The sequence below is a fragment of the Cervus elaphus genome, unplaced genomic scaffold (genome assembly GCF_910594005.1).
Source record: "Cervus elaphus unplaced genomic scaffold, mCerEla1.1, whole genome shotgun sequence".
Lineage (NCBI taxonomy): Eukaryota > Metazoa > Chordata > Mammalia > Artiodactyla > Cervidae > Cervus > Cervus elaphus.
This window is the reverse complement of record NW_025316782.1, coordinates 2,490,747-2,511,515: the sequence shown is the minus strand read 5'-3', so window position 1 is coordinate 2,511,515 and position 20,769 is coordinate 2,490,747.

Sequence of the window (20,769 nt, the reverse complement as noted above, 5' to 3'; positions counted from 1 at the left end):
CCCGATTCCCCTGCACTGCGTGCAGAGCAATTCCGTGTTGCACATGACACATGAAAGGAGCCTTGATTTCCTTGATGGCACTCCAGAGAAACCCCAAGAACACTGTTTCAAGGCTAGAGGGACCTTGAAGTCACTGTAGCAACACGAAAGAGCTCCGTGGACCAAAAATCAACTTGAGATGAGAGGTTAGTCCCTGGATTCGACTCCAGAGGAATACCACCTCACCACAAGCAACTCAAGAGGAGGCTTCTCTAAGCTCTAGGTATGTGACAGGGACCCTGAGTTTGCGGCCTCAAGTGGAATGGACACCGCGTTGCCCTGACTCGAAATAAGGCCGGATATCCCGGCAGTGACTTGAATGCAGGCTCGTCTTGCATCTCCCAAGACGAAAGGATGTCTGAATCCCCTGTGGAGACCACAGAGAAAGACCTAGTTCCCCACCTCATCGCGACCGGAGGCCTCACATCCCTTGAAAATTCCAGAGGTATGCGGAGATCAGTGCCTCCAAAGGAGACGATGCCTGACTCCTCGTGAAACTTGATAGGAGACCCAGGATTCCTGTGGCACGTGGAAAGGGACACTTGGTCTCCCGCCTCAGCTTGAGAGGCGTCCCAATTGCCCTGCCAAGCCTCGAGGAGAATCCCGAGTTGTCCCTCGCAACTAGGCAGGAGTCCTGCCGTCGCTGAACTAACACGTGTGTGGAAGGACCATCCCCGTCGTAACTCGAGAATATACCCCAGGTTCCCGCCGCAACTCGAGAAAAACCCTGAGATTTCCCCCTCACCGCGAGATGAGGCACGATTCCCCTGCACTGCATGCAGAGCAATTCCGTGTTGCACATCACACATGAAAGGAGCCTTGATTTCCTTGATGGCACTCCAGAGAAACCCCAAGAACACTGTTTCAAGGCTAGAGGGATCCTGAGGTCACTGTAGCAACACGAAAGAGCTCCGTGGACCAAAAATCAACTCGAGATGAGAGGTTAGTCCATGGCTTCGACTCCAGAGGAATACCACCTTACCACAAGCACCTCAAGAGGAGGCTTCTCTCAGATCTAGGTATGTGAGAGGGACCCTGAGTTTGCGGCCTCAAGTGGAATGGACACCGCGATGCCCTGACTCGAAATAAGGCCGAATATCCCTGCAGTGACTTGAATGCAGGCTCGTCTTGCATCTCCCAAGACGAAAGGATGTCTGAATAACCTGTGGAGACCACAGAGAAAGACCTAGTTCCCCACCTCATCGCGACCGGAGGCCTCACATCCTTTGAAAACTCCAGAGGTACGCGGAGATCAGTGCCTCCAAAGGAGACGATGCCTGACTCCTCGTGATACTTGATAGGAGTCCCAGGATTCCTGTGGCACGTGGAAAGGGACACTTGGTCTCCCGCCTCAGCTGGAGAGGCGTCCCAATTGCCCTGCCAAGCCTCGAGGAGAATCCCGAATTGTCCCTCGCAACTAGGCAGGAGTCCTGACGTCGCTGAACAAACACGTGGGTGGAAGGGCCATCCCCGTCGTAACACGAGAATATACCCCAGGTTCCCGCCGCAACTCGAGAAAAACCATGAGTCTTCCCCCTCGCTGCGAGATGAGGCCCGATTCCCCTGCACTGCGTGCAGAGCAATTCCGAGTTGCACATCAAACATGAAAGGAGCCTTGATTTCCTTGATGGCACTCCAGAGAAACCCCAAGAACACTGTTTCAAGGCCAGAGGGATCCTGAGGTCACTGTAGCAACACGAAAGAGCTCCGTGGACCAAAAATCAACTCGAGATGAGAGGTTAGTCCCTGGCTTCGACTCCAGAGGAACACCACCTTACCACAAGCACCTCAAGAGGAGGCTTCTCTCAGCTCTAGGTATGTGAGAGGAACCCTGAGTTTGCGGCCTCAAGTTGAACGGACACCACGATACCCTGGCTCGAAATAAGGCCGGATATCCCTGCAGTGACTTGAATGCAGGCTCGTCTTACATCTCCCAAGATGAAAGGATGTCTGAATCCCCTGTGGAGACCACAGAGAAAGACGTAGTTCCCGACCTCATCGCGACCGGAGGCCTCACATCCTTTGAAAACTCCACAGGTACGCGGAGATCAGTGCCTCCAAAGGAGACGATGCCTGACTCCTCGTGAAACTTGATAGGAGTCCCAGGATTCCTGTGGCACGTGGAAAGGGACCCTTGGTCTCCCGCCTCAGCTGGAGAGGCGTCCCAATTGCCCTGCCAAGCCTCGAGGAGAATCCCGAGTTGTCCCTCGCAACTAGGCAGGAGTCCTGACGTCGCTGAACAAACACGTGGTTGGAAGGACCATCCCCGTCGTAACTCGAGAATATACCCCAGGTTCCCGCCGCAACTCGAGAAAAACCATGAGACTTCCCCCTCGCCGTGAGATGAGGCCCGATTCCCCTGCACTGCATGCAGAGCAATTCCGAGTTGCACATCACACATGAAAGGAGCCTTGATTTCCTTGATGGCACTCCACAGAAACCCCAAGAACACTGTTTCAAGGCTAGAGGGATCCTGAGGTCACTGTAGCAAAATGAAAGAGCTCCGTGGACCAAAAATCCACTCGAGATGAGAGGTTAGTCCCTGGCTTCGACTCCAGAGGAATACCACCTTACCACAAGCACCTCAAGAGGAGGCTTCGCTCAGCTCTAGGGATGTGAGAGGGACCCTGAGTTTGCAGCCTCAAGTGGAATCGACACTGCGATGCCCTGACGCGAAATAAGGCCGGATATCCCTGCAGTGACTTGAATGCAGGCTCGTCGTGCATCTCCCAAGATGAAAGGATGTCTGAATCCCCTGTGGAGACCACAGAGAAAGACCTAGTTCCCCACCTCATGGCGACCGGAGGCCTCACATCCTTTGAAAACTCCAGAGGTACGCGGAGATCAGTGCCTCCAAAGGAGACGATGCCTGACTCCTCGTGAAACTTGATAGGAGACCCAGGATTCCTGTGGCACGTGGAAAGGGACACTTGGTCTCCCGCCTCAGCTTGAGAGGCGTCCCAATTGCCCTGCCAAGCCTCGAGGAGAATCCCGAGTTGTCCCTCGCAACTAGGCAGGAGTCCTGACGTCGCTGAAGAAACACGTGTGTGGAAGGGCCATTCCCGTCGTAACTCGAGAATATACCCCAGGTTCCCGCCGCAACTCGAGAAAAACCCTGAGATTTCCCCCTCACCGCGAGATGAGTCACGATTCCCCTGCACTGCATGCAGAGCAATTCCGTGTTGCACATCACACATGAAAGGAGCCTTGATTTCCTTGATGGCACTCCAGAGAAACCCCAAGAACACTGTTTCAAGGCTAGAGGGATCCTGAGGTCACTGTAGCAACACGAAAGAGCTCCGTGGACCAAAAATCAACTCGAGATGAGAGGTTAGTCCATGGCTTCGACTCCAGAGGAATACCACCTTACCACAAGCACCTCAAGAGGAGGCTTCTCTCAGATCTAGGTATGTGAGAGGGACCCTGAGTTTGCGGCCTCAAGTGGAATGGACACCGCGATGCCCTGACTCGAAATAAGGCCGAATATCCCTGCAGTGACTTGAATGCAGGCTCGTCTTGCATCTCCCAAGACGAAAGGATGTCTGAATAACCTGTGGAGACCACAGAGAAAGACCTAGTTCCCCACCTCATCGCGACCGGAGGCCTCACATCCTTTGAAAACTCCAGAGGTACGCGGAGATCAGTGCCTCCAAAGGAGACGATGCCTGACTCCTCGTGATACTTGATAGGAGTCCCAGGATTCCTGTGGCACGTGGAAAGGGACACTTGGTCTCCCGCCTCAGCTGGAGAGGCGTCCCAATTGCCCTGCCAAGCCTCGAGGAGAATCCCGAGTTGTCCCTCGCAACTAGGCAGGAGTCCTGACGTCGCTGAACAAACACGTGGGTGGAAGGGCCATCCCCGTCGTAACACGAGAATATACCGCAGGTTGCCGCCGCAACTCGAGAAAAACCATGAGTCTTCCCCCTCGCTGCGAGATGAGGCCCGATTCCCCTGCACTGCATGCAAAGCAATTCCGAGTTGCACATCAAACATGAAAGGAGCCTTGATTTCCTTGATGGCACTCCAGAGAAACCCCAAGAACACTGTTTCAAGGCCAGAGGGATCCTGAGGTCACTGTAGCAACACGAAAGAGCTCCGTGGACCAAAAATCAACTCGAGATGAGAGGTTAGTCCCTGGCTTCGACTCCAGAGGAACACCACCTTACCACAAGCACCTCAAGAGGAGGCTTCTCTCAGCTCTAGGTATGTGAGAGGAACCCTGAGTTTGCGGCCTCAAGTTGAACGGACACCGCGATACCCTGGCTCGAAATAAGGCCGGATATCCCTGCAGTGACTTGAATGCAGGCTCGTCTTACATCTCCCAAGATGAAAGGATGTCTGAATCCCCTGTGGAGACCACAGAGAAAGACGTAGTTCCCGACCTCATCGCGACCGGAGGCCTCACATCCTTTGAAAACTCCAGAGGTACGCGGAGATCAGTGCCTCCAAAGGAGACGATGCCTGACTCCTCGTGAAACTTGATAGGAGTCCCAGGATTCCTGTGGCACGTGGAAAGGGACCCTTGGTCTCCCGCCTCAGCTGGAGAGACGTCCCAATTGCCCTGCCAAGCCTCGAGGAGAATCCCGAGTTGTCCCTCGCAACTAGGCAGGAGTCCTGACGTCGCTGAACAAACACGTGGTTGGAAGGACCATCCCCGTCGTAACTCGAGAATATACCCCAGGTTCCCGCCGCAACTCGAGAAAAACCATGAGACTTCCCCCTCGCCGTGAGATGAGGCCCGATTCCCCTGCACTGCATGCAGAACAATTCCGAGTTGCACATTAAACATGAAAGGAGCCTTGATTTCCTTGATGGCACTCCACAGAAACCCCAAGAACACTGTTTCAAGGCTAGAGGGATCCTGAGGTCACTGTAGCAAAATGAAAGAGCTCCGTGGACCAAAAATCCACTCGAGATGAGAGGTTAGTCCCTGGCTTCGACTCCAGAGGAATACCACCTTACCACAAGCACCTCAAGAGGAGGCTTCGCTCAGCTCTAGGGATGTGAGAGGGACCCTGAGTTTGCAGCCTCAAGTGGAATCGACACTGCGATGCCCTGACGCGAAATAAGGCCGGATATCCCTGCAGTGACTTGAATGCAGGCTCGTCGTGCATCTCCCAAGATGAAAGGATGTCTGAATCCCCTGTGGAGACCACAGAGAAAGACCTAGTTCCCCACCTCATGGCGACCGGAGGCCTCACATCCTTTAAAAACTCCAGAGGTACGCGGAGATCAGTGCCTCCAAAGGAGACGATGCCTGACTCCTCGTGAAACTTTATAGGAGTCCCAGGATTCCTGGGGCACGTGGAAAGGGACCCTTGGTCTCCCACCTCAGCTGGAGAGGCGTCACAATTGCCCTGCCAAGCCTCGAGGAGAATCTCGAGTTTTCCCTCGCAACTAGGCAGGAGTCCTGACGTCGCTGAACAAACACGTGGGTGGAAGGGCCATCCCCATCGTAACTCGAGAATAAACCCCAGGTTCCCGCCGCAACTTGAGAAAAACCATGAGACTTCCCCCTCGCCGCGAGATGAGGACCGATTCCCCTGCACTGCGTGCAGAACAATTCCGTGTTGCACATCACACATGAAAGGAGCCTTGATTTCCTTGATGGCACTCCAGAGAAACCCCAAGAACGCTGTTTCAAGACTAGAGGGACCCTGAGGTCACTGTAGCAACACGAAAGAGCTCCGTGGCCCAAAAATCAACTCGAGATGAGAGGTTAGTCCCTGGCTTCGACTCCAGAGGAATACCACCTTACCACAAGCACCTCAAGAGGAGGCTTCTCTCAGCTCTAGCTATGTGAGAGGGACCCTGAGTTTGGGGCCTCAAGTGGAATGGACACCGCGATGCCCTGACTCGAAATAAGCCCGCATATCCCTGCAATGATTTGAATGCAGGCTCGTCTTGCATCTCCCAAGACGAAAGGATGTCTGAATCCCCTGTGGAGACCACAGAGAAAGACCTAGTTCCCCACCTCATCGCGACCGGAGGCGTCACATCCTTTCAAAACTCCAGAGGTACGCGGAGATCAGTGCCTCCAAAGGAGACGATGCCTGACTCCTCGTGATACTTGATAGGAGTCCCAGGATTCCTGTGGCACGTGGAAAGGGACCCTTGGTCTCCCGCCTCAGCTGCAGAGGCGTCCCAATTGCCCTGCCAAGCCTCGAAGAGAATCCCCAGTTGTCCCTCGCAACTAAGCAGGAGTCCTGCCGTCGCTGAACAAACACGTGTGTGGAAGGACCATCCCGTCGTAACTCGAGAATATACCCCATGTTCCCGCCGCAACTCGAGAAAAACCATGAGACTTCCCCCTCGCCGCGAGATGAGGCCCGATTCCCCTGCACTGCGTGCAGAGCAATTCCGTGTTGCACATCACACATGAAAGGAGCCTTGATTTCCTTGATGGCACTCCAGAGAAACCCCAAGAACACTGTTTCAAGGCTAGAGGCATCCTGAGGTCACTGTAGCAACATGAAAGAGCTCCGTGGCCCAAAAATCAACTCGAGATGAGATGTTAGTCCCCGGCTTCGACTTTAGAGGAATACCACCTTACCACAAGCACCTCAAGAGGAGGCTTCTCTCAGGTCTAGCTATGTGAGAGCGACCCTGAGTTTGCGGCCCCAACTAGAATGGACAACGCGATGCCCTGACTCGAAATAAGGTCGGATATCCCTGCAGTGACTTGAATGCAGGCTCGTCTTGCATCTCCCAAGACGAAAGGATGTCTGAATCCCCTGTGTAGACCACCGAGAAAGACCTAGTTCCCCACCTCATCGCGAAAGGAGACCTCACATCCTTTGAAAACTCCAGAGGTACAAGGAGATCAGTGCCTCCAAAGGAGACGATGCCTGACTTCTCGTGAAGCTTGATAGGAGTCCCAGGATTCCTGTGGCACGTGGAAAGGGACCCTTGGTCTCCCGCCTCAGCTGGAGAGGCGTTCCAATTGCCCTGCCAAGCCTCGAGGAGAATCCCGAGTTGTCCCTCGCAACTAGGCAGGAGTCCTGCCGTCGCTGAACAAACACATGGGTGGAAGGGCCATCCCCGACGTAACTCGAGAATATACCCCAGGTTCCCGCCGCAACTCGAGAAAAACCATGAGACTTCCCCCTCGCCGCGAGATGAGGCCCGATTCCCCTGCACTGTGTGCAGAGCAATTCCGTGTTGCACATCACACATGAAAGGAGCCTTGATTTCCTTGATGGCACTCCAGAGAAACCCCAAGAACACTGTTTCAAGGCTAGAGGGATCCTGAGGTCACTGTACCCACACGAAAGAGCGCCGTGGACCAAGAATCAACTCGAGATGAGAGGTTAGTCCCTGGCTTCGACTCCAGAGGAATACCACCTTACCACAAGCACCTCAAGAGGAGGCTTCTCTCAGCTCTAGGTATGTGAGAGGTACCCTGATTTTGCGGCCTCAAGTGGAATGGACACTGCAATGCCCTGACGCGAAATAACGCCGGATATCCCTGCAGTGACTTGAATGCAGGCTCGTCTTGCATCTCCCAAGATGAAAGGATGTCTGAATCCCCTGTGGAGACCACAGAGAAAGACCTAATTTCCCACCTCATGGCGACCGAAGGCCTCACATCCTTTGAAAACTCCAGAGGTACGCGGAGATCAGTGCCTCCAAAGGAGACGATGCCTGACTCCTCGTGAAACTTGATAGGAGTCCCAGGACTCCTGTGGCACGTGGAAAGGGACACTTGGTCTCCCGCCTCAGCTGGAGAGGCGTCCCAATTGCCCTGCCAAGCCTCGAGGAGAATCCCGAGTTGTCCCTCGCAACTAGGCAGGAGTCCTGACGTCGCTGAACAAACACGTGGTTGGAAGGGCCATCCCCGTCGTAACTCGAGAATATACCCCGGGTTCCCGCCGCAACTCGAGAAAAACCAAGAGACTTCCACCTCGCCGCGAGATGAGGCCCGATTCCCCTACACTGCGTGCAGAGCAATTCAGTGTTGCACATCACACATGAAAGGAGCCTTGATTTCCGTGATGGCACTCCAGAGAAACCCCAAGAACACTGTTTCAAGGCTAGGGGGATCCTGAGGTCACTGTAGCCACACGAAAGAACTCCGTGGCCCAAAAATCAACTCGAGATGAGAGGATAGTTCCTGGCTTTGACTCCATAGAAATACCACCTTACCACAAGCACCTCAAGAGGAGGCTTCTCTCAGCTCTAGGTATGTGAGAAGGACCCTGAGTTTGCGGCCTCAAGTGGAATGGACACCGCGATGCCCTGACTCGAAATAAGGCCGGATATCCCTGCAGTTACTTGAATGTAGGCTCGTCTTGCATCTCCCAAGACGAAAGGATGTCTGAATCCCCTGTGGAGACCACAGAGAAAGACCTAGTTCCCCACCTCATCGCGACCGGAGGCCTCACATCCTTTGAAAACTTCAGAGGTACGCGGAGATCAGTGCCTCCAAAGGAGACGATGCCTGACTCCTCATGCAACTTGATAGGAGTCCCAGGAATCCTGTGCACGTGGAAAGGGACACTTGGTCTCCCGCCTCAGCTGGAGAGGCGTCCCAATTGCCCTGCCAAGCCTCGAGGAGAATCCCGAGTTGTCCCTCGCAACTAGGCAGGAGTCCTGACGTCGCTGAACAAACACGTGGTTGGAAGGGCCATCCCCGTCGTAACTCGAGAATATACCCCAGGTTCCCGCCGCAACTCGAGAAAAACCAAGAGACTTCCACCTCGCCGCGAGATGAGGCCCGATTCCCCTACACTGCGTGCACAGCAATTCAGTGTTGCACATCACACATGAAAGGATCCTTGATTTCCGTGATGGCACTCCAAAGAAACCCCAAGAACACTGTTTCAAGCCTAGAGGGATCCTGAGGTCACTGTAGCCACACGAAAGAACTCCGTGGCCCAAAAATCAACTCGAGATGAGAGGATAGTCCCTGGCTTTGACTCCATAGGAATACCACCTTACCACAAGCACCTCAAGAGGAGGCTTCTCTCAGCTCTAGGTATGTGAGAAGGACCCTGAGTTTGCGGCCTCAAGTGGAATGGACACCGCGATGACCTGACTCGAAATAAGGCCGGATATCCCTGCAGTTACTTGAATGCAGGCTCGTCTTGCATCTCCCATGACGAAAGGATGTCTGAATCCCCTGTGGAGACCACAGAGAAAGACCTAGTTCCCCACCTCATCGCGACCGGAGGCCTCACATCCTTTGAAAACTTCAGAGGTACGCGGAGATCAGTGCCTCCAAAGGAGACGATGCCTGACTCCTCGTGAAACTTGATAGGAGTCCCAGGATTCCTGTGCACGTGGAAATGAACACTTGGTCTCCCGCCTCAGCTGGAGAGGCCTCCCAATTGCCCTGCCAAGCCTCCAGGAGAATCCCGAGTTGTCTGTCGCAACTAGGCAGGAATCCTGAATTCGCTGAACAAACACGTGGTTTGAAGCGCCATCCCCGTCGTAACTCGAGAATATACCCCATGTTCCCGCCGCAACTCCAGAAAAACCATGAGACTTCCCCCTCGCCGCGAGATGAGGCCCGATTCCCCTGCACTGCGTGCAGAGCAATTCCGTGTTGCACATCACACATGAAAGGAGCCTTGATTTCCTTGATGGCACTCCAGAGAAACCCCAAGAACACTGTTTCAAGGCTAGAGGGATCCTGAGGTCACTGTAGCAACACGAAAGAGCTCCGTGGACCACAAATCAACTCGAGATGAGAGGTTAGTCCCCGGCTTTGACTCCAGAGGAATACCACCTCACCACAAGCACCTCAAGAGGAGGCTTCTCTCAGCTCTAGGTATGTGAGAGGGACCCTGAGTTTGCGGCCTCAAGTGGAATGGACACCGCGATGCCCTGACTCGAAATACGGCCGGAAATCCCTGCAGTGACTTGAATGCAGGCTCGTCTTGCATCTCCCAAGACGAAAGGATGTCTGAATCCCCTGTGGAGACCACAGAGAAAGACCTAGTTCCACACCTCATCGCGACCAGAGGCCTCACATCCTTTGAAAACTCCAGAGGTACACGGAGATCAGTGCCTCCAAAGGAGACGATGCCTGACTCCTCGTGAAACTTGATACGAGTCCCAGGATTCCTGTGGCACGTGGAAAGGGACCCTTGGTCTCCCGCCTCAGCTGGAGAGGCTTCCCAATTGCCCTGCCAAGCCTCGAGGAGAATCTGGAGTTGTCCCTCGCAACTAGGCAGGAGTCCTGCCATCTCTAAACAAACACATGGATGGAAGGGCCATCCCCGTCTTAACTCGAGAATATACTCCAGGTTCCCACAGCAACTCGAGAAAAACCATGAGACTTCCCCCTCGCCGCGAGATGAGGCCCGATTCCCCTGCACTGCGTGCAGAGCAATTCCGTGTTGCACATCACACATGAAAGGAGCCTTGATTTCCTTGATGGCACTCCAGAGAAACCCCAAGAACACTGTTTCAAGGCTAGAGGGATCCTGAGGTCACTGTAGCAAAACGAAAGAGCTCCATGGACCAAAAATCAACTCGAGATGAGAGGTTAGTCCCTGGCTTCGACTCCAGAGGAATACCACCTTACCACAAGCACCTCAAGAGGAGGCTTCTCTCAGCTCTAGGTATGTGAGAGGGACCCTGATTTTGCGGCCTAAAGTGGAATGGACACCGCGATGCCCTGACTCGAAATAAGGCCGGATATCCCTGCAGTGACTTGATGCAGGCTCGTCTTGCATCTCCCAAGATGAAAGGATGTCTGAATCCCCTGTGGAGGCCACAGAGAAAGACCTAGTTCCCCACCTCATCGCGACCGGAGGCGTTACATCCTTTGAAAACTTCAGAGGTACGCGGAGATCAGTGCCTCCAAAGGAGACGATGCCTGACTCCTCGGGAAACTTGATCGGAGTCCCAGGTTTCCTGTGGCACGTGGAAAGGGACACTTGGTCTCCCGCCTCAGCTGGAGAGGCGACCCAATTGCCCTGCCAAGCCTCGAGGAGAATCCCAATTTATCCCTCGAAACTAGGCAGGAGTCCTGACGTCGCTGAACAAACACGTGTGTGGAAGGGCCATCCCCGTCGTAACTCGAGAATATACCCCAGGTTCCCGCCGCAACTCGAGAAAAACCATGAGACTTCCCCCTCGCCGCGAGATGAGGCCCGATTCCCCTGCACTGCGTGCAGAGCAATTCCGTCTTGCACATCACACATGAGAGGAGCCTTGATTTCCTTGATGGCACTCCAGAGAAACCCCAAGAACACTGTTTCAAGGCTAGAGGGATCCTGAGGTCACTGTAGCAACACGAAAGAGCTCCGTGGACCACAAATCAACTCGAGATGAGAGGTTAGTCCCCGGCTTTGACTCCAGAGGAATACCACCTCACCACAAGCACCTCAAGAGGAGGCTTCTCTCAGCTCTAGGTGTGTGAGAGGGACCCTGAGTTTGCGGCCTCAAGTGGAATGGACACCTCGATGCCCTGACTCGAAATTCGGCCGGAAATCCCTGCAGTGCCTTGAATGCAGGCTCGCCTTGCATCTCCCAAGACGAAAGGATTTCTGAATGCCCTGTGGAGACCACAGAGAAAGACCTAGTTCCCCACCTCATCGCCACCGGAGGCGTTACATCCTTTGAAAACTCCAGAGGTACGCGGAGATCAGTGCCTCCAAAGGAGACGATGCCTGACTCCTCGTGAAACTTCTTAGGAGTCCCAGGATTCCTGTGGCACGTGGAAAGGGACCCTTGGTCTCCCGCCTCAGATGGAGAGGCGTCCCAATTGCCCTGCCAAGCCTCGAGGAGAATCCCGAGTTGTCCCTCGCAACTAGGCAGGAGTCCTGACGTCGCTGAACAAACACGTGGGTGGAAGGGCCATCCCCGTCGTAACTCGAGAATATACCCCAGGTTCCCGCCGCAACTCGAGAAAAACCATGAGACTTCCCCCTCGCCGCGAGATGAGGCCCGATTCCCCTGCACTGCATGCAGAGCAATTCCGAGTTGCACATCACAAATGAAAGGAGCCTTGATTTCCTTGATGGCACTCCACAGAAACCCCAAGAACACTGTTTCAAGGCTAGAGGGATCCTGAGGTCACTGTAGCAAAATGAAAGAGCTCCGTGGACCAAAAATCCACTCGAGATGAGAGGTTAGTCCCTGGCTTCGACTCCAGAGGAATACCACCTTACCACAAGCACCTCAAGAGGAGGCTTCGCTCAGCTCTAGGGATGTGAGAGGGACCCTGAGTTTGCAGCCTCAAGTGGAATCGACACTGCGATGCCCTGACGCGAAATAAGGCCGGATATCCCTGCAGTGACTTGAATGCAGGCTCGTCGTGCATCTCCCAAGATGAAAGGATGTCTGAATCCCCTGTGGAGACCACAGAGAAAGACCTAGTTCCCCACCTCATGGCGACCGGAGGCCTCACATCCTTTAAAAACTCCAGAGGTACGCGGAGATCAGTGCCTCCAAAGGAGACGATGCCTGACTCCTCGTGAAACTTGATAGGAGACCCAGGATTCCTGTGGCACGTGGAAAGGGACACTTGGTCTCCCGCCTCAGCTTGAGAGGCGTCCCAATTGCCCTGCCAAGCCTCGAGGAGAATCCCGAGTTGTCCCTCGCAACTAGGCAGGAGTCCTGACGTCGCTGAAGAAACACGTGTGTGGAAGGGCCATTCCCGTCGTAACTCGAGAATATACCCCAGGTTCCCGCCGCAACTCGAGAAAAACCCTGAGATTTCCCCCTCACCGCGAGATGAGTCACGATTCCCCTGCACTGCATGCAGAGCAATTCCGTGTTGCACATCACACATGAAAGGAGCCTTGATTTCCTTGATGGCACTCCAGAGAAACCCCAAGAACACTGTTTCAAGGCTAGAGGGATCCTGAGGTCACTGTAGCAACACGAAAGAGCTCCGTGGACCAAAAATCAACTCGAGATGAGAGGTTAGTCCATGGCTTCGACTCCAGAGGAATACCACCTTACCACAAGCACCTCAAGAGGAGGCTTCTCTCAGATCTAGGTATGTGAGAGGGACCCTGAGTTTGCGGCCTCAAGTGGAATGGACACCGCGATGCCCTGACTCGAAATAAGGCCGAATATCCCTGCAGTGACTTGAATGCAGGCTCGTCTTGCATCTCCCAAGACGAAAGGATGTCTGAATAACCTGTGGAGACCACAGAGAAAGACCTAGTTCACCACCTCATCGCGACCGGAGGCCTCACATCCTTTGAAAACTCCAGAGGTACGCGGAGATCAGTGCCTCCAAAGGAGACGATGCCTGACTCCTCGTGATACTTGATAGGAGTCCCAGGATTCCTGTGGCACGTGGAAAGGGACACTTGGTCTCCCGCCTCAGCTGGAGAGGCGTCCCAATTGCCCTGCCAAGCCTCGAGGAGAATCCCGAGTTGTCCCTCGCAACTAGGAAGGAGTCCTGACGTCGCTGAACAAACACGTGGGTGGAAGGGCCATCCCCGTCGTAACACGAGAATATACCGCAGGTTCCCGCCGCAACTCGAGAAAAACCATGAGTCTTCCCCCTCGCTGCGAGATGAGGCCCGATTCCCCTGCACTGCATGCAAAGCAATTCCGAGTTGCACATCAAACATGAAAGGAGCCTTGATTTCCTTGATGGCACTCCAGAGAAACCCCAAGAACACTGTTTCAAGGCCAGAGGGATCCTGAGGTCACTGTAGCAACACGAAAGAGCTCCGTGGACCAAAAATCAACTCGAGATGAGAGGTTAGTCCCTGGCTTCGACTCCAGAGGAACACCACCTTACCACAAGCACCTCAAGAGGAGGCTTCTCTCAGCTCTAGGTATGTGAGAGGAACCCTGAGTTTGCGGCCTCAAGTTGAACGGACATCGCGATACCCTGGCTCGAAATAAGGCCGGATATCCCTGCAGTGACTTGAATGCAGGCTCGTCTTACATCTCCCAAGATGAAAGGATGTCTGAATCCCCTGTGGAGACCACAGAGAAAGACGTAGTTCCCGACCTCATCGCGACCGGAGGCCTCACATCCTTTGAAAACTCCACAGGTACGCGGAGATCAGTGCCTCCAAAGGAGACGATGCCTGACTCCTCGTGAAACTTGATAGGAGTCCCAGGATTCCTGTGGCACGTGGAAAGGGACCCTTGGTCTCCCACCTCAGCTGGAGAGGCGTCCCAATTGCCCTGCCAAGCCTCGAGGAGAATCCCGAGTTGTCCCTCGCAACTAGGCAGGAGTCCTGACGTCGCTGAACAAACACGTGGTTGGAAGGACCATCCCCGTCGTAACTCGAGAATATACCCCAGGTTCCGGCCGCAACTCGAGAAAAACCATGAGACTTCCCCCTCGCCGTGAGATGAGGCCCGATTCCCCTGCACTGCATGCAGAGCAATTCCGAGTTGCACATTAAACATGAAAGGAGCCTTGATTTCCTTGATGGCACTCCACAGAAACCCCAAGAACACTGTTTCAAGGCTAGAGGGATCCTGAGGTCACTGTAGCAAAATGAAAGAGCTCCGTGGACCAAAAATCCACTCGAGATGAGAGGTTAGTCCCTGGCTTCGACTCCAGAGGAATACCACCTTACCACAAGCACCTCAAGAGGAGGCTTCGCTCAGCTCTAGGGATGTGAGAGGGACCCTGAGTTTGCAGCCTCAAGTGGAATCGACACTGCGATGCCCTGACGCGAAATAAGGCCGGATATCCCTGCAGTGACTTGAATGCAGGCTCGTCGTGCATCTCCCAAGATGAAAGGATGTCTGAATCCCCTGTGGAGACCACAGAGAAAGACCTAGTTCCCCACCTCATGGCGACCGGAGGCCTCACATCCTTTAAAAACTCCAGAGGTACGCGGAGATCAGTGCCTCCAAAGGAGACGATGCCTGACTCCTCGTGAAACTTTATAGGAGTCCCAGGATTCCTGGGGCACGTGGAAAGGGACCCTTGGTCTCCCACCTCAGCTGTAGAGGCGTCACAATTGCCCTGCCAAGCCTCGAGGAGAATGTCGAGTTTTCCCTCGCAACTAGGCAGGAGTCCTGACGTCGCTGAACAAACACGTGGGTGGAAGGGCCATCCCATCGTAACTCGAGAATAAACCCCAGGTTCCCGCCGCAACTTGAGAAAAACCATGAGACTTCCCCCTCGCCGCGAGATGAGGACCGATTCCCCTGCACTGCGTGCAGAACAATTCCGTGTTGCACATCACACATGAAAGGAGCCTTGATTTCCTTGATGGCACTCCAGAGAAACCCCAAGAACGTTGTTTCAGGACTAGAGGGACCCTGAGGTCACTGTAGCAACACGAAAGAGCTCCGTGGCCCAAAAATCAAATCGAGATGAGAGGTTAGTCCCTGGCTTCGACTCCAGAGGAATACCACCTTACCACAAGCACCTCAAGAGGAGGCTTCTCTCAGCTCTAGCTATGTGAGAGGGACCCTGAGTTTGGGGCCTCAAGTGGAATGGACACCGCGATGCCCTGACTCGAAATAAGCCCGCATATCATGCAATGATTTGAATGCAGGCTCGTCTTGCATCTCCCAAGACGAAAGGATGTCTGAATCCCCTGTGGAGACCACAGAGAAAGACCTAGTTCCCCACCTCATCGCGACCGGAGGCGTCACATCCTTTCAAAACTCCAGAGGTACGCGGAGATCAGTGCCTCCAAAGGAGACGATGCCTGACTCCTCGTGATACTTGATAGGAGTCCCAGGATTCCTGTGGCACGTGGAAAGGGACCCTTGGTCTCCCGCCTCAGCTGCAGAGGCGTCCCAATTGCCCTGCCAAGCCTCGAAGAGAATCCCCAGTTGTCCCTCGCAACTAAGCAGGAGTCCTGCCGTCGCTGAACAAACACGTGTGTGGAAGGACCATCCCGTCGTAACTCGAGAATATACCCCATGTTCCCGCCGCAACTCGAGAAAAACCATGAGACTTCCCCCTCGCCGCGAGATGAGGCCCGATTCCCCTGCACTGCGTGCAGAGCAATTCCGTGTTGCACATCACACATGAAAGGAGCCTTGATTTCCTTGATGGCACTCCAGAGAAACCGCAAGAACACTGTTTCAAGGCTAGAGGCATCCTGAGGTCACTGTAGCAACATGAAAGAGCTCCGTGGCCCAAAAATCAACTCGAGATGAGATGTTAGTCCCCGGCTTCGACTTTAGAGGAATACCACCTTACCACAAGCACCTCAAGAGGAGGCTTCTCTCAGGTCTAGCTATGTGAGAGCGACCCTGAGTTTGCGGCCCCAACTAGAATGGACAACGCGATGCCCTGACTCGAAATAAGGTCGGATATCCCTGCAGTGACTTGAATGCAGGCTTGTCTTGCATCTCCCAAGACGAAAGGATGTCTGAATCCCCTGTGTAGACCACCGAGAAAGACCTAGTTCCCCACCTCATCGCGAAAGGAGACCTCACATCCTTTGAAAACTCCAGAGGTACAAGGAGATCAGTGCCTCCAAAGGAGACGATGCCTGACTCCTCGTGAAGCTTGATAGGAGTCCCAGGATTCCTGTGGCACGTGGAAAGGGACCCTTGGTCTCCCGCCTCAGCTGGAGAGGCGTCCCAATTGCCCTGCCAAGCCTCGAGGAGAATCCCGAGTTGTCCCTCGCAACTAGGCAGGAGTCCTGCCGTCGCTGAACAAACACATGGGTGGAAGGGCCATCCCCGACGTAACTCGAGAATATACCCCAGGTTCCCGCCGCAACTCGAGAAAAACCATGAGACTTCCCCCTCGCCGCGAGATGAGGCCCGATTCCCCTGCACTGTGTGCAGAGCAATTCCGTGTTGCACATCACACATGAAAGGAGCCTTGATTTCCTTGATGGCACTCCAGAGAAACCCCAAGAACACTGTTTCAAGGCTAGAGGGATCCTGAGGTCACTGTACCCACACGAAAGAGCGCCGTGGACCAAGAATCAACTCGAGATGAGAGGTTAGTCCCTGGCTTCGACTCCAGAGGAATACCACCTTACCACAAGCACCTCAAGAGGAGGCTTCTCTCAGCTCTAGGTATGTGAGAGGTACCCTGATTTTGCGGCCTCAAGTGGAATGGACACTGCAATGCCCTGACGCGAAATAACGCCGGATATCCCTGCAGTGACTTGAATGCAGGCTCGTCTTGCATCTCCCAAGATGAAAGGATGTCTGAATCTCCTGTGGAGACCACAGAGAAAGACCTAATTTCCCACCTCATGGCGACCGAAGGCCTCACATCCTTTGAAAACTCCAGAGGTACGCGGAGATCAGTGCCTCCAAAGGAGACGATGCCTGACTCCTCGTGAAACTTGATAGGAGTCCCAGGACTCCTGTGGCACGTGGAAAGGGACACTTGGTCTCCCGCCTCAGCTGGAGAGGCGTCCCAATTGCCCTGCCAAGCCTCGAGGAGAATCCCGAGTTGTCCCTCGCAACTAGGCAGGAGTCCTGACGTCGCTGAACAAACACGTGGTTGGAAGGGCCATCCCCGTCGTAACTCGAGAATATACCCCAGGTTCCCGCCGCAACTCGAGAAAAACCAAGAGACTTCCACCTCGCCGCGAGATGCGGCCCGATTCCCCTACACTGCGTACAGAGCAATTCAGTGTTGCACATCACACATGAAAGGAGCCTTGATTTCCGTGATGGCACTCCAGAGAAACCCCAAGAACACTGTTTCAAGGCTAGAGGGATCCTGAGGTCACTGTAGCCACACGAAAGAACTCCGTGGCCCAAAAATCAACTCGAGATGAGAGGATAGTTCCTGGCTTTGACTCCATAGAAATACCACCTTACCACAAGCACCTCAAGAGGAGGCTTCTCTCAGCTCTAGGTATGTGAGAAGGACCCTGAGTTTGCGGCCTCAAGTGGAATGGACACCGCGATGCCCTGACTCGAAATAAGGCCGGATATCCCTGCAGTTACTTGAATGTAGGCTCGTCTTGCATCTCCCAAGACGAAAGGATGTCTGAATCCCCTGTGGAGACCACAGAGAAAGACCTAGTTCCCCACCTCATCGCGACCGGAGGCCTCACATCCTTTGAAAACTTCAGAGGTACGCGGAGATCAGTGCCTCCAAAGGAGACGATGCCTGACTCCTCGTGAAACTTGATAGGAGTCCCAGGAATCCTGTGCACGTGGAAAGGAACACTTGGTCTCCCGCCTCAGCTGGAGAGGCCTCCCAATTGCCCTGCCAAGCCTCCAGGAGAATCCCGAGTTGTCTGTCGCAACTAGGCAGGAGTCCTGAAGTCGCTGAACAAACACGTGGTTGGAAGCGCCATCCCCGTCGTAACTCGAGAATATACCCCAGGTTCCCGCCGCAACTCGAGAAAAACCATGAGACTTCCCCTCACCCCGATATGAGGCCCGATTCCCCTGCACTGCGTGCAGAGCAATTCCGTGTTGCACATCACACATGAAAGGAGCCTTGATTTCCTTGATGGCACTCCAGAGAAACCCCAAGAACACTGTTTCAAGGCTAGAGGGATCCTGAGGTCACTGTAGCAACACGAAAGAGCTCCGTGGACCACAAATCAACTCGAGATGAGAGGTTAGTCCCTGGCTTCGACTCCAGAGGAATACCACCTTACCACAAGCACCTCAAGAGGAGGCTTCGCTCAGCTCTAGGGATGTGAGAGGGACCCTGAGTTTGCAGCCTCAAGTGGAATCGACACTGCGATGCCCTGACGCGAAATAAGGCCGGATATCCCTGCAGTGACTTGAATGCAGGCTCGTCGTGCATCTCCCAAGATGAAAGGATGTCTGAATCCCCTGTGGAGACCACAGAGAAAGACCTAGTTCCCCACCTCATGGCGACCGGAGGCCTCACATCCTTTAAAAACTCCAGAGGTACGCGGAGATCAGTGCCTCCAAAGGAGACGATGCCTGACTCCTCGTGAAACTTGATAGGAGACCCAGGATTCCTGTGGCACGTGGAAAGGGACACTTGGTCTCCCGCCTCAGCTTGAGAGGCGTCCCAATTGCCCTGCCAAGCCTCGAGGAGAATCCCGAGTTGTCCCTCGCAACTAGGCAGGAGTCCTGACGTCGCTGAAGAAACACGTGTGTGGAAGGGCCATTCCCGTCGTAACTCGAGAATATACCCCAGGTTCCCGCCGCAACTCGAGAAAAACCCTGAGATTTCCCCCTCACCGCGAGATGAGTCACGATTCCCCTGCACTGCATGCAGAGCAATTCCGTGTTGCACATCACACATGAAAGGAGCCTTGATTTCCTTGATGGCACTCCAGAGAAACCCCAAGAACACTGTTTCAAGGCTAGAGGGATCCTGAGGTCACTGTAGCAACACGAAAGAGCTCCGTGGACCAAAAATCAACTCGAGATGAGAGGTTAGTCCATGGCTTCGACTCCAGAGGAATACCACCTTACCACAAGCACCTCAAGAGGAGGCTTCTCTCAGATCTAGGTATGTGAGAGGGACCCTGAGTTTGCGGCCTCAAGTGGAATGGACACCGCGATGCCCTGACTCGAAATAAGGCCGAATATCCCTGCAGTGACTTGAATGCAGGCTCGTCTTGCATCTCCCAAGACGAAAGGATGTCTGAATAACCTGTGGAGACCACAGAGAAAGACCTAGTTCACCACCTCATCGCGACCGGAGGCCTCACATCCTTTGAAAACTCCAGAGGTACGCGGAGATCAGTGCCTCCAAAGGAGACGATGCCTGACTCCTCGTGATACTTGATAGGAGTCCCAGGATTCCTGTGGCACGTGGAAAGGGACACTTGGTCTCCCGCCTCAGCTGGAGAGGCGTCCCAATTGCCCTGCCAAGCCTCGAGGAGAATCCCGAGTTGTCCCTCGCAACTAGGCAGGAGTCCTGACGTCGCTGAACAAACACGTGGGTGGAAGGGCCATCCCCGTCGTAACACGAGAATATACCGCAGGTTCCCGCCGCAACTCGAGAAAAACCATGAGTCTTCCCCCTCGCTGCGAGATGAGGCCCGATTCCCCTGCACTGCATGCAAAGCAATTCCGAGTTGCACATCAAACATGAAAGGAGCCTTGATTTCCTTGATGGCACTCCAGAGAAACCCCAAGAACACTGTTTCAAGGCCAGAGGGATCCTGAGGTCACTGTAGCAACACGAAAGAGCTCCGTGGACCAAAAATCAACTCGAGATGAGAGGTTAGTCCCTGGCTTCGACTCCAGAGGAACACCACCTTACCACAAGCACCTCAAGAGGAGGCTTCTCTCAGCTCTAGGTATGTGAGAGGAACCCTGAGTTTGCGGCCTCAAGTGGAGTGGACATCGCGATGCCCTGGCTCGAAATAAGGCCGGATATCCCTGCAGTGACTTGAATGCAGGCTCGTCTTACATCTCCCAAGATGAAAGGATGTCTGAATCCCCTGTGGAGACCACAGAGAAAGACGTAGTTCCCGACCTCATCGCGACCGGAGGCCTCACATCCTTTGAAAACTCCACAGGTACGCGGAGATCAGTGCCTCCAAAGGAGACGATGCCTGACTCCTCGTGAAACTTGATAGGAGTCCCAGGATTCCTGTGGCACGTGGAAAGGGACCCTTGGTCTCCCACCTCAGCTGGAGAGGCGTCCCAATTGCCCTGCCAAGCCTCGAGGAGAATCCCGAGTTGTCCCTCGCAACTAGGCAGGAGTCCTGACGTCGCTGAACAAACACGTGGTTGGAAGGACCATCCCCGTCGTAACTCGAGAATATACCCCAGGTTCCCGCCGCAACTCGAGAAAAACCATGAGACTTCCCCCTCGCCGTGAGATGAGGCCCGATTCCCCTGCACTGCATGCAGAGCAATTCCGAGTTGCACATTAAACATGAAAGGAGCCTTGATTTCCTTGATGGCACT